Below are 12,556 nucleotides of genomic sequence, written 5' to 3'. Positions count from 1 at the left end.
CAAGCACACCCTACAATTTCCCCAGAAATTGTACCCTCTCTAGTTCTTTTAGTAATTTGTGTTTTACACCAATATCATCTCAAGTTTTATATCAGATTGATCAGAAATTTACATTTAAAGTGTACATGTATTATAGATCAATAAGAATTATATATAATCAGCACTACAAAAGTAAACTTTGGCATGTATTTTTTTCATACTTTTTATTTTATATTATATTCAAGTTTTGAATGTTTTTGTCACACTCTGCATGGAATGTCTCAATGGAGCAACATGCACATTTTCAGCCCGGTAGCAGCATACATTGGAGTACAAGACACATTTTAGATTTGGAAAATGAACATTTCAAGGTGGCGCTGATGAGCCTCTATCTGGCTTAGAGGTAAGGCCATATGAAAAAAAGTATTTACTAGTCCAAAATATTCGTCAAGGCAAGCCACGAACATGTACCACCAAGGACAACAAACCCCTAACCCTAGCGCGGTCTGTTTAGACCATGTCTTACGCAGAGCAACTAATCATCTTTTAAGTTTGGGGATAAACAAATGCACAAGTGGGTCTGTACCCTGATATTGTTTGTGCTAAACCAGGACTATGTGCCACCGAAACATAATTTGACTTTGACCACTGATGGTAGTCTATTTAGATTATGAATGGTCTTGGAATCTATACTTGGAAAGATACCTCACTGCAATGGCAGATTTGGATTTTAAAAAGACTTTGTCATATAACAAAATCAAACCCATTTTTGGAAAGGTCTTAGCTTGCAGGTTCATTTATGTAAGTTTGACACATTCCTGTAAACCCTAATCTGATATATTGACCTTTGAACCCTTGCCAGGGGTCACCTTAAAGCCCTATATTTAGTAACCCTAATTAGGGTAATTAGGGTTAGGGTTCCTTTCATGGCACAGTTCTGGCTTGGTACAGTGAATAACTGGGGTTAGATAAACTGTGTCTGTCAGTTTCATAACCCTAGCCCCTACAGGGGATCAACAGCGCCACCTAGAAAAGGTAATTTCCTAAAATTCAATTAAATTTCTTTTTTCAGCTGAGGCGAGGATCAGCCTGGGATTTTGTATTTAGACCAATATTGACCCTCTTCAAATCATACTGGAACCATGTTTGAAGATTATGATGTAAAATAATGTTAAGTAAAGGTTACATATAAAGACATTTAAATGTTGACTTTTCGAGTACTGATACATTTTGTCTTTCATAAAAGACCAATGAATGTATATTTGTCATATTAAGTGATTTAAATGTAACGGAGGACAAATATCTTCTCATGAAATTAGTTTTTAAATTGAAAGTAAAAATAGAACTACATTTCCCAGGACCCCGCCAATATGTTAACGCTAATATGCGCCATATTTGTAGTCCATGTAAGTTCACTATGGTTATCATTTTAGTTAAGTGTAGCGCACATTATATAAAGACCTATTCAATTACTTTAAAACTTGTATAAGTCTTACCAAGTGTTGAACACTCTAAAAATGAGAATATATAATTTATAATTCATATAGCCTACCTTCATGCCATCACCTTTATAAAGGCATGGATTATTCTGAATGCGACGTCATCGTGCTGCACTCCCAGTACAGATTATTCATATTCAGCCACAAGGAATCCATCATTTAACATTGTATGCAATGTGGTGTTAATAGGATAACAAATTTACATCTGCTTGTAATGGCCTAACTTTTAATCTAAGTCTTCTCTTCATATGTAGTCTACTCTTACCTCCACCAAGCAAAGGATCAGACGGTTGCTTGTAGGCTTACATAAGTGAGTCCAACCATGCAAGTCAATGTTTATAAAAATAATACCAAAGTTTATTGAACAGAAAAACAAGACTGAGTTAGTGAAAATAAAACCAAAACCTGGTAGCCGCTGGCCCTCCCCGCAATGGGAAGGCGGAGCCAGCGCGCTCCCTTACCTAACAGTGAATCTAAAACAAAACGTTAGCTAGGTCACCAACTCACCCACGTTATAAGTTAAGTGTTATGGAGGCAGCCAAGTTGAACCACAATCGATGCCCAGAACCCAGGAAGTTGATAACAAACAAAACATGAACAGAGAAAAAGACAGTGGCCGTAACAGTATCACAACAAGCTCATAAAATGTTACAGTGTATATCAATAACAAATACAGAACTGGGAACTCTTAAAACAATAACCAGGCAGCTAGGCACAGACATATTAACAGCAGGCTTCCAGGTATCCTCCCATTCTTTTACACTGTGAAAAGAAATACACATCAGAATCAGAATATGGTTTATTAACCATGTATGTGAACAAACACAGAATTTACTGTGGCAGGGAGGGGCAAACAATAAACATACAGATCTTAAATTAAGTAAAAGTGAAAAAGTTTAACTATTTCTAAGAACTAAAATCTAAGAATAAAACAATTTAAATATAAAATATATATAAAAATAAGAATAAGACTAAGTAAGTACAATTTTGATAACATAGTTGTTACTTTATCAAAAGTTAGTGAAATAGAGTGATCAATGTAAACTTGTTTTACAATTTCACCATGAGATTATGTGACTTAAGTTAAAGGTCCCCATAGCATGCTGTTTTTGGATGCTTTTATATAGGCCTTAGTGGTCCCCTAATACTGTATCTGAAGTCTCCTCCCGAAATTCAGCCTTCGTGCAGAATTACAGCCACTACGAGCAGTCCCACAATGAGCTTTCCTCAGGATGTGCCATTTCTGTGTCTGTAGTTTTAAATGCTATGAGGAGGAGAGCGGTGGGGCTAACTGCCATGCTTCGGTCGTTTGCAAGCCTTGATGTCTCTCGAGGAAAAACCAATATCGTGCTTGCACGGTCGTAGCTCATTTTATCATTGGCGGGCCAAATTCTTTGGACGGGCAAAACAGAGAAAGGGGAGGTAACCTTTCCCCTCATGACAACATAAGAGGAAAATTCCAGATTGGCCCATCTGAGCTTTAATTTTCTCAAAGGCGGAGCAGGATATCCATGGGCTTGGTTTACACCTATTGCAATTTCTAGCTACTGGGGGACCATAGGTAGGATAGGGGAACTCATATTAACGTTAAATAACCTCCTAAAGTGAAGTTTTCATGTCATGGGACCTTTAACACTAGTATAAGTAAAGGTTTGGAGAAGCACATTTCGTCATATTGTCCTAAATAAAATTCAAATCCTAATAGTAATCAAATCAAATGCTTGGATAGTAATATGAATCTGGTATCTGTGGCCGTTACAGGACTATAATTAACACAAAGAATAACGAATCCTTATAGGAAAAATTGCTGTTGGCTACATTTCATATGGAGGAAGGAACTTGAGATATAGCCAGTTTGAGAGTACAGTCTCTTAGAGTTCGATGGGCCTAAATGTTAACCTGACACGTCAGATAGTTTGTTGCACAGACCCATCTGGGGAAGTCATCCTTGGAAACTGTTAGGAAAAGGGCAGGCACTTTTACCCCAAAAATTGCAAGTGATTGTATCTGTCTATTAGGGCCGGGCGGTATGACGGTATATACCGTGCGACGGAAGAAATGTGTCTATCGGGAGAGATTTGGCTATACCGTTTCAACCGCGGTATACTTTTTGACTACTTTTTTATTTTTTTAGGTTGGGCAAAAAGGGCTCGCATCCAAAGTCTTTACAAATTCGTGATATTTTTGTATTTCACATGAGGTCATGCCGGGAAATATCAAACTGAGGCTTTAACGTATCGACCGAGCTTTAACGAGGTTGATACACCGACACCGAAGTTAGATATGGATAGTAAAACTCAGACTGATTGCTTTCGCTCATTTTGAAATTTTCGTCGGAGGGCATTACGGATCCTTATTGAGTTGTGAGTACATCACCATGCGGATGGCATGACTGCGCATTAGCCAATCGGAACGCTCGTACTGTCGTTGCCTTTAAATAATAGCCAGTAACGTCTTGTAGCACATGCAATACCGTTTTTTCCACCACACGAGTGGTACCATTTCTTAATTGAATTTACAGAACAATTACTATACCGTGATATATACCGTAACCGTGATATAAAATTACTCATACCGTGATAGAAGATTTTGGCCATATCGCCCACCCCTACTGTCTATGACTCTCTATCTAAGCTGCCAGGAGTTCCTCTGTAGGATGATAATTCGTTTGGCAGCAAGTGCATAACTTCAGACGGCCTAAGGTCAGATGGCTGAGCGGTTAGGGAATCGGGCTATTAATCAGAAGGTTGTCGGTTCGACTCCCGGCTGTGCAAAATTATGTTGTGTCCTTGGGCAAGACACCTCACCCTACTTGCCTCGGAGGGAATGTCCCTGGATTTGCTGTAAGTCGCTCTGGATAAGAGCGTCTGCTAAATGACTAAATGTAATGTAAATGTAACTTGAAGCCTGGCAAGATGGATTCATGCACAAGCTAACTCAAATTAAGCCCCCACTAAAAATAATTTAAATAAAACACAATTGCATGCATCTGAGCTTACCTGCTTTGAACGTCCCTCTTTTTACTAAACAGGAAATTGCAGCCTGAAAATATATAAACAGAGGAATAACAAATAAGATGATTTGCCTGATTTTTTGGGGTCATTACAACAAAAGATTGTTCATGATGCATAAGCCTATGACCCTTACATAAGACAACCTTTACGTTAAATTCTTTTTCCCGGGTACTGAATTTTGGGAAGACCTTTTTGAGGAGAAGAGATGAGGGAAGGAGTAGAAAGTGGGTAACATAGAGAGAGGGTTGGTGAAGGAGGTAAAGAGAGCGAGGGACTGGGGAAAGGAGGTGCGGAGAAAGAATGGGAGGGAAGAGCAGGAGAAGAGAAAGAGTGGGAGGGAAGAGGAGGTGAAGAGAGAGAGGGAGTCATAGGATGTGAAGAGAGAGAGGGAGTAGGAAGAGTAGATGAAGAGAGAGAGTTTGAGAGAAGAGGAGGTGAAGAGAGAGAGGGAGTCATAGGAGGTGAGGAGAGAGTTGGGGGGAAGAGGAGGTGAAGAGAGAGAGAGTTCGAGGGAAGAGGAGGTGAAGAGAGAGGGAATAGGAAGAGTAGATGAAGAGAGAGAGGGAGTAGGAAGAGTAGATGAAGAGAGAGAGGGAGTAGGAAGAGTAGATGAAGAGAGAGAGGGAGTAGGAAGAGTAGATGAAGAGAGAGAGGGAGTCATAGGAGGTGTGTGGGGGACCGGCACAAGGTTAAGGGTGAAGGTTTGATCCTGACTGGAGGCAGGGGATGTTGCTTCTGGTGTTTCTTCTGGTGTTTCTTCACCAGCTGTGGCAAGAAGGCTATTGTGGTCTGAGAGATAAAGACAAATAAGTAAATGTAGACGTAACATTATTTGAATCTAAGTATAACAGCCCCACAAATGAGGTTAATTTAAACAGAAATAGGGTCTAATATGGGAATATTTACTCATCAACAATATTCTATTAGTATATTCTATGTTACAAAAAGTATTTAAAAACTAAATGTAAATGCAAAGTTATAAAAAAGCATGTCCCAATGTAAAATATGTGTTCTTACATTTAAGATAGTATTCATAAAGGGTGGTCATTTTTTTAATGATCTCCCTCACAGGCCCCTCTGGTATGAAGCCTATGCCTGCAATGACCTCTGCTGTAAACCCCCCCCCCCCCCCCCCTCTCTTCTCTTTCCCCATGAAGAGCAGGGGCTTTAAGTCCAGTTCATGCAGCTTATTGACCTAAAAAACAGACATTAACAAGTTATCAGGCTTTGTCCTCTGTATCAGCTCTCTTGCCATCTGATCAACTACTTTTGAAATGGTATCATACTTCTTCCTTCTTTTCTTCGTATCTACTATACTTCTTTTCAAATTAACAAAGCTAGGGGTCCTGACAGGAAGACTATAAGATGTGATGCTATTTATTGATTAAATGATATGGCCTGATGCCAATGAAATCTGGCATTTATATCAAGTTCTGACCAGTATAGTATGGATCTGAATGGAACAGTAACCTAAGACCTCTACATTCTCACTCAGATATGCAGGCTGAATCTATCACTCTGCCTGCGTTGCGGTGCTTCTTTACATTCTCCCCCCAGTCCCCAACATGCAAACTCTCCTCCTTGGACTTAATCCTCTCTTTTGTTGAGAGGCTTGCAAAACATGAAAGGCATGTTTTGCGGTTGGCAGTATTCATGACCTGGCAGTAAGGGCAAGGCCTGCTTTTGGGTTTGGTCATTTTCTGCAAACATAAACACATTGACATATTATAAGCATTACAAGTAGGAATATGAGTAACACACATTAAATAATTCTTAATCTTACATTTCATTCCTATGGCTTATGGGTATTGTAGTAAAGCATAAACTTCGGCACAATGGAAAGAAGTAATATATATATTTGTCTCACTAACACCGAGAGGCAGGTAGCAAGCAGAGCGGGTAGGCAGGCAGATGGAGAGTTGGGGTGAGTGGGATGTTTCTTTGGGACACAAGAAAGTGCAATATTAGAACACTTTGAATACAAATAGTAGATAATAGACTCGGAAGTACAAGGAGGCCGGGAACGTAGCTACCAGGTTGTAAAAACAACGATCTGGCGGTGAGTGGAGGGCAAACCAGGGTATGTCACCGCAAGTTATTGGGAAACTGGACCGCAGGTGTGGATCTTGTGCAGGTAGGATGGACTGGATCACTGGAGCCTGGAGATGCACACAAACACAGACAAACAGAAAGACAGAAACAGAAAGACAGGCAGAGCCTGTGGAGGGCGTAATACAGGTGACAGAGATAGGTGGACACAGGTATACACAGGTACGTCCTGATAAATTATGAAATAGGCTACTGTAAGGCAAGGATATGGTGAGGTAATAAGGATATTCCAGAAAATGCGTGACTTGAGCTGCAAGTAAGAAAAGATAAAAAATACAATACAATAAATGTCATACCTAGCAAGCTATGAGATGTAAAAAGGACCACGCCAGCAAAGATAAACATTGGTCTGAGTCCAATGAATGTGCACCGGTTCATGACCTTGCATGACATAACGTTAGACTAACTAGCTAGCTAGCACAGTGTATTAGCCTATTTTTGCAGTTTACAAAGTCAATTAATTTATATTGGTGATGCAAAGCACCGGGCAATGTACGTCAAACATAATAACATTAAACCAACCTAAAAAACAAATTTAAAAAACTGTATAGGATAGTATCTTAAATATACGTTTACCTCATCGATAATAGCTTACCTTTTCAGAACGAGAGAGCGGAGGTTTGGTTGACAAGAAGTAGTTCCAGCTAGATCTTGAGCGTCAAACTTTTCAGCGACTTGTGTGTAATAATAAAATTACAATAATGTTGGATAATTTATAGGTTTTGCTGTCAGTGCATTTGACATGCTTGCTTCCATGCGCTTAAAATTATGATTAAAATAAAATGATATTCCTCCCCAGCCGGATTTTTATTTCATTTCTTTTTTTCATGCATATAGCCTACGTTTTTAGATCGGTTTATTTTGTATCAGTACATTTTATAAATAACCTTTATGTCCTTAAATAAGGTTTATGTCATTTATAACGTTTATGTCTTGGATATAACAAAAAAAATCATGTTGAAAGCACATCGGCCGGATTTTTACGAAATCACCCGACTTATTTTGGTGACGTTTCGTAAAAATCCGAAAGCCACTCATCAAAATCTATGGGATACCTAATGCGTCAAAATACGACGCCATATTTCACAATTTTCTACGGGAAAAGCCGAACATATTAACGTGGAAGTCAATGTGAGTCCCTAGGCGTCAAAAAACGACGAAAAAGGCGTCCCCCGGCGTCGGTATAGTGACGCCAAAGGGCTCTGCCCAAGCGTCAATATTTGACGAGTTGGGATGAGACTGGGTTGGTGGAACAGTGAAGAGCGTTGGCCAATCGGATTGGTTTCTTGTTTCTTGTAACGTAGCAACTGTTGGTCATTGTCAACATTTCTAACTTAGAATCTAGGTTTTAGGTTCAAGATGAAGGAGAAACTAATCATGTGTGCCTGCACAACCAGTCCTGTTCAGTCCTGTTCAGTTTAAAGATGACATCAAAATAATAATCCATAGTGCAGGGTTGCCGATGTTGTCGTTGTCCCTGGTGAGTTTTTTAAATTCAATCTCGTCACATTATGTGACTTTGTTGTGCAACTGGAAAAGCTAGCTACTCTAACTCAAAATGCTGCTGTAAAAAAAAGCAGAACTATTGTGGGTGGTAAATAAGAACATGCTACATCTAGCCAGCGGATCAGTGTGTCAAAGTGTGTCAAAGTGGTATTTTTACAGACTGTATTAACACCGTAGGCGTGAATAATGCATGCATCGTCATTGTCGTCCATCTTTAGCCGAAGAAGCTAGAGAGGATGCAATGGGAGATTTCCTACAGTAAGGTAGATACTGCTTCAAATTGAAAACGGAGACGATCTTTTGATTAAAGACAAGTTCCTTAACCTCTGTTGTCAATATCGCCGATAAAAAGTAAATGCTGTTACGAAGCATTTGTTTGTAGGTAACGAACGATAGACGTAGCTAGTTTCACCGTTCTATGGCAGCTAGTACAGTACTGTATGATGACAGTCGTAGCTAGAATGACCAGAACTTTAAAACAAAAGATCATATTTCAAATCTGTCTGCTGTTCTACATTGCCCACACAATTTATGTATATATATCAACTCTAACATGGCCTGTATCTTGTATTGAAAGTGCTCGAAAATTAGCTCGTCTAATGTATGGTGGACTGAGAAAACATATTTGTCAAAGCAGAGCGAGCGGATGTCGTGGGAGAATTCCTAATGTGTTAGATTTACTGCTTAAAATTGAAAACGGAGAATATATTTAGAGTAAAGACAAGTTTTTTAACGTCTGTGTTCAATATCGTCAACTAAAAGTAAAAACGTTTCAGTTACGAAGCTTTTGTTCGTAGTAATGCCAGCTGCAGTAAACCTTTCGTGACCCCGGTTTAACTGTTCATGACAGTCGGCTATGACAGTGTTGAGCCTCGATTTTTGCAGATTTCTGTGAAACTTTCTTAAAGAAAAATAATCTAGCTATATTATGTACACTTTAAGCTCAATGTACATACCTTGTTTGGCCAATTAGGTCGATTGTGGAAAAAAGTAGAACCGTTTTTAGTTATGGAGAGCCATCGCGCTAGCTTGGAATTGCGTTATCCCACTCATCACTTCAGTGGTCATAACTTTTAAACAAAATAGTCTATCTTAAATCTGTCTGCTGTTCTGAATTCAGGACAAAAGTACGCACATTTCATACGCTCTAACTTATCCTCTATCTTGTAGTGAAAGTGGTTAAAAATGAGGTTTTCTAAAAAAGTAATGCAGACGGAGAAGACTTTTGTCAGAATGGCTCCGTGAAATTGTCTTGATAAAGGATGATTTGCCTAACATGATCATATCAATATTTACATAATTAGAAAGCCCTAAATCTTGTCTTCAAAATGGTATAAACAGTTCAGGTATATTATTTGAAAAAGTCTGCATATTCAGGCAGGAAAGTGTTAAACAGTGTCAAAAATTGACGCGGTGAGAAACAGTTCTGTCAGTGCATGACGTCACAATTGAATTTGACTTGAACATTCTGAACCATTGAAACCCATTCATTTTTTTAGCACTTTAAACTTTAATACCTTAAAAACTTTTAAAGTTATCAATGAGAAAAGTAATAGCACACTAGAGCAGTTCAGACTTTATCAAATGAAGTTTGAACGGTGTTTCTAGCTTAAATGGTGTGAAAGGTGTAGGCGACGGAAAAAAGTGGGACAAAAAAATTAATAAAAAATAAGTATGCAGAATAACAATAGTGTTTTTGCTTGCAGCAAACACACTAATAAGTATGCAGAATAACAATAGTGTTTTTGCTTGCAGCAAACACACTAATAATAAGTATGCAGAATAACAATAGTGTGCAGCAAACACACTAATAATAACTAGAAAAGGCTGTTCCTGCGAAACAGCAGTGAGAATGCTGAAAACTAGCTGACCATGCTAAAAAAGCTGAAAATAGTGAAAATTTAGTAGAAAGTTATAAGCTGAATCTTCAAAGCGCCCAAAAGGTATTTTTGAAAGGGGCTGGAGCTGGACGAAGGCATAAAACTACAGAAAAGAGAAGAAAAATGCAAAAAGAGAAATAATTCAGAAGAATTTGAAAATTTAGTAGAAAGTCATTTGCTCAGGTTTCAAAAGGTCTGAAAGAGTATTTTAGAGAGGACCTGGAGCTAACTCTGATTAAAATGCTGCTGCAAAAAAAGCTGAACTATTGTGGGTAGTAAAGAATATATTGTGCTTATTAAAGTTCTGTCTCATGAAGTGTGCTGAGGCTTAAACATTGTAAACATTGAGTTTCGACCACAGAGTGTGGGGAAAAGGCTGTATTTTGTGTCTCTATTGCTTCATTTTCAGAAACAACCTTGAAACCGGGTGGAGACGGCACCCGAGCAGGTAGGACGCGTAGGCCAGGACAACTCCCTGCTGCACAGGAGAACAAACTCAACCCTCTTCTTGTGTTTTTCTTTTACTGCACTGTATAATATATGCTGGGGCAGGGACAGATAGCCAGTTGGACTTCGTGAACCAACCCAAACTCTGTTGTGGGTAGGAAAACGTAGACAACCCCAGAGCTCTGTACTTGTTGATTTCCAACTGCTGCATTAAAGCTGATATTATCGGACCTCTGCGACTCCAGGGCCCCGTTCGTCGTAAGGGTTGAAGCTAAGTTAATCAATTGTCCCTTAAACCCTTTAAAATTATCGAGCTGATTGAGAACAGCAAACATGTCCTACTTCAAACGGCAGGAAAGGTCAATCACCAAAACCGTGATTTTCTAACGGTATGATGGCGGAAAAGACGAAAGAGAGAGCGGTGATATTCTCGCCATCCGAGCAAACTATCATAATGAGTCTCTACGAAGACAATAAGCATATTATCATGACTAAGTCAAACACCGCCACCACTGCCAGAGCAAGGCAAGCAGCTTGGCAAAAAATTGCCGATAAGCTAAATGCGTACGTTTTGGGAAAATGTATAGGCTCATCTTAAGTGCCTCATTACCCCAATAAATCAGATAACATTTCTTTAAATGTGCCTGCTGGCAGTAGGCTTAATGGAAACTAGAGAGGGTACAATTTCTGGGGAAATTGTAGGGTGTGCTTGCTTGCGTCGGTTGCACAGGGGTCAGTTTTTAAATGACTTTTACTACTGATATTTCTGTATATTTTATATAAAAATGCATACTTATTATTTACAAAGATTACATAGATTTAAAAGCATATATTTTTTGCTGCTCATTTACAACTCAAAATACGATTGAAGTATACAATGAAATAGATGTCTTCTCATTTCCCCTGCAAGACGCAGCCTCATAGTTGAATCAAAACGAGTACATTTGGCAGACCGGTGTAAAAATTGACCTAATCTCTATGACTTAACGTCCCTTTAAGTTTTTCCCTTCTCGTGATATTTTCAGGCATTTAGCCTACTCATATTGCATTCATTCATTAATAAAGAACCCCCTTTGAAGATTATTCTACGACTTTAGACGGCAGTAGAAGATGGAATTGCGATTCAAACAGTACCATCTGCTAACTGAAAATATGCCCCCAAAAACGTAAATAAGCTTGACATTTATTTAGTGGAAAATCGCTCATTCATAAAAAGCTTACTGGTAGCGATCATTGTCAGTAACAACGCAAAATGCGATATAGCCCTGTGTGGAGAAGCTGCCCTGGTAAATTGTACTACTACAGTACTAGACTGCTGTGTTCGTCTTGGTAGCGATTGCGTTGGTTGAATTCGATGTAACGTTCCGTTGTACGGTTTAGGCTGAAATTAATTATTTTCATGAACAGATTGACAAAGTTTAGGCTGTGGCAATGAAGTTCAGGTTAGTAGTTAGATAGACTTTTGATTTAAGTAAGGGGAGTGCCGAACATGTCCTAAACAGCTGTGTAGATGTTTTTGTAGTGTCTTGCGTAGGCTACAGCGTTCCCAGCTAACACAGTTACGTTGCCCTTACGTTGCCGCAACGTCACTCGATGACCAAACATACGTTGCCGCAACGTCGCGTTGCTGGACCGTGCATCTGTGGGACGCCAGAACGTAACCGCAACGTAATCTTGTGACGTTGCCAGTCCGTAACCGCGACGTCGTGGCAACGTTATTTTCCGACGTTGCCAGTCTGTAACCGAGACCTCCTAGCAACGTCATTTTCCGACGTTGCCAGTCCGTAACCGCGACCTCCTAGCAACGTTATTTTCCGACGTTGCCAGTCCGTAACCGCGACCTCCTAGCAACGTAATTTTGTGACGTTGCCAGTCTTTAACTGCAACGTTAACTAAGTAACCTATATTTCTCAATTCTACTGCTTATATTGGGGCGGTTCATATGCAGACCTCATTTGCCCAAAATGCTACTTGTTCTTGTATAATAGGCTACATGGTAGCCAACTTTAGGCGGACTATGTTTGTGTGATGTGTAGCCTAACTCCAGCTAATCATAAACAAGGCAGCATTTCCATGTAAAATTGTCATTTTATTTCAAACAAAGTGCCAAACAGTGAATTAA

The sequence above is a fragment of the Osmerus eperlanus genome, chromosome 17, assembly GCF_963692335.1.
Source record: "Osmerus eperlanus chromosome 17, fOsmEpe2.1, whole genome shotgun sequence".
In the NCBI taxonomy this organism is placed as follows: domain Eukaryota; kingdom Metazoa; phylum Chordata; class Actinopteri; order Osmeriformes; family Osmeridae; genus Osmerus; species Osmerus eperlanus.
This window is presented reverse-complemented; position numbering follows the sequence as displayed.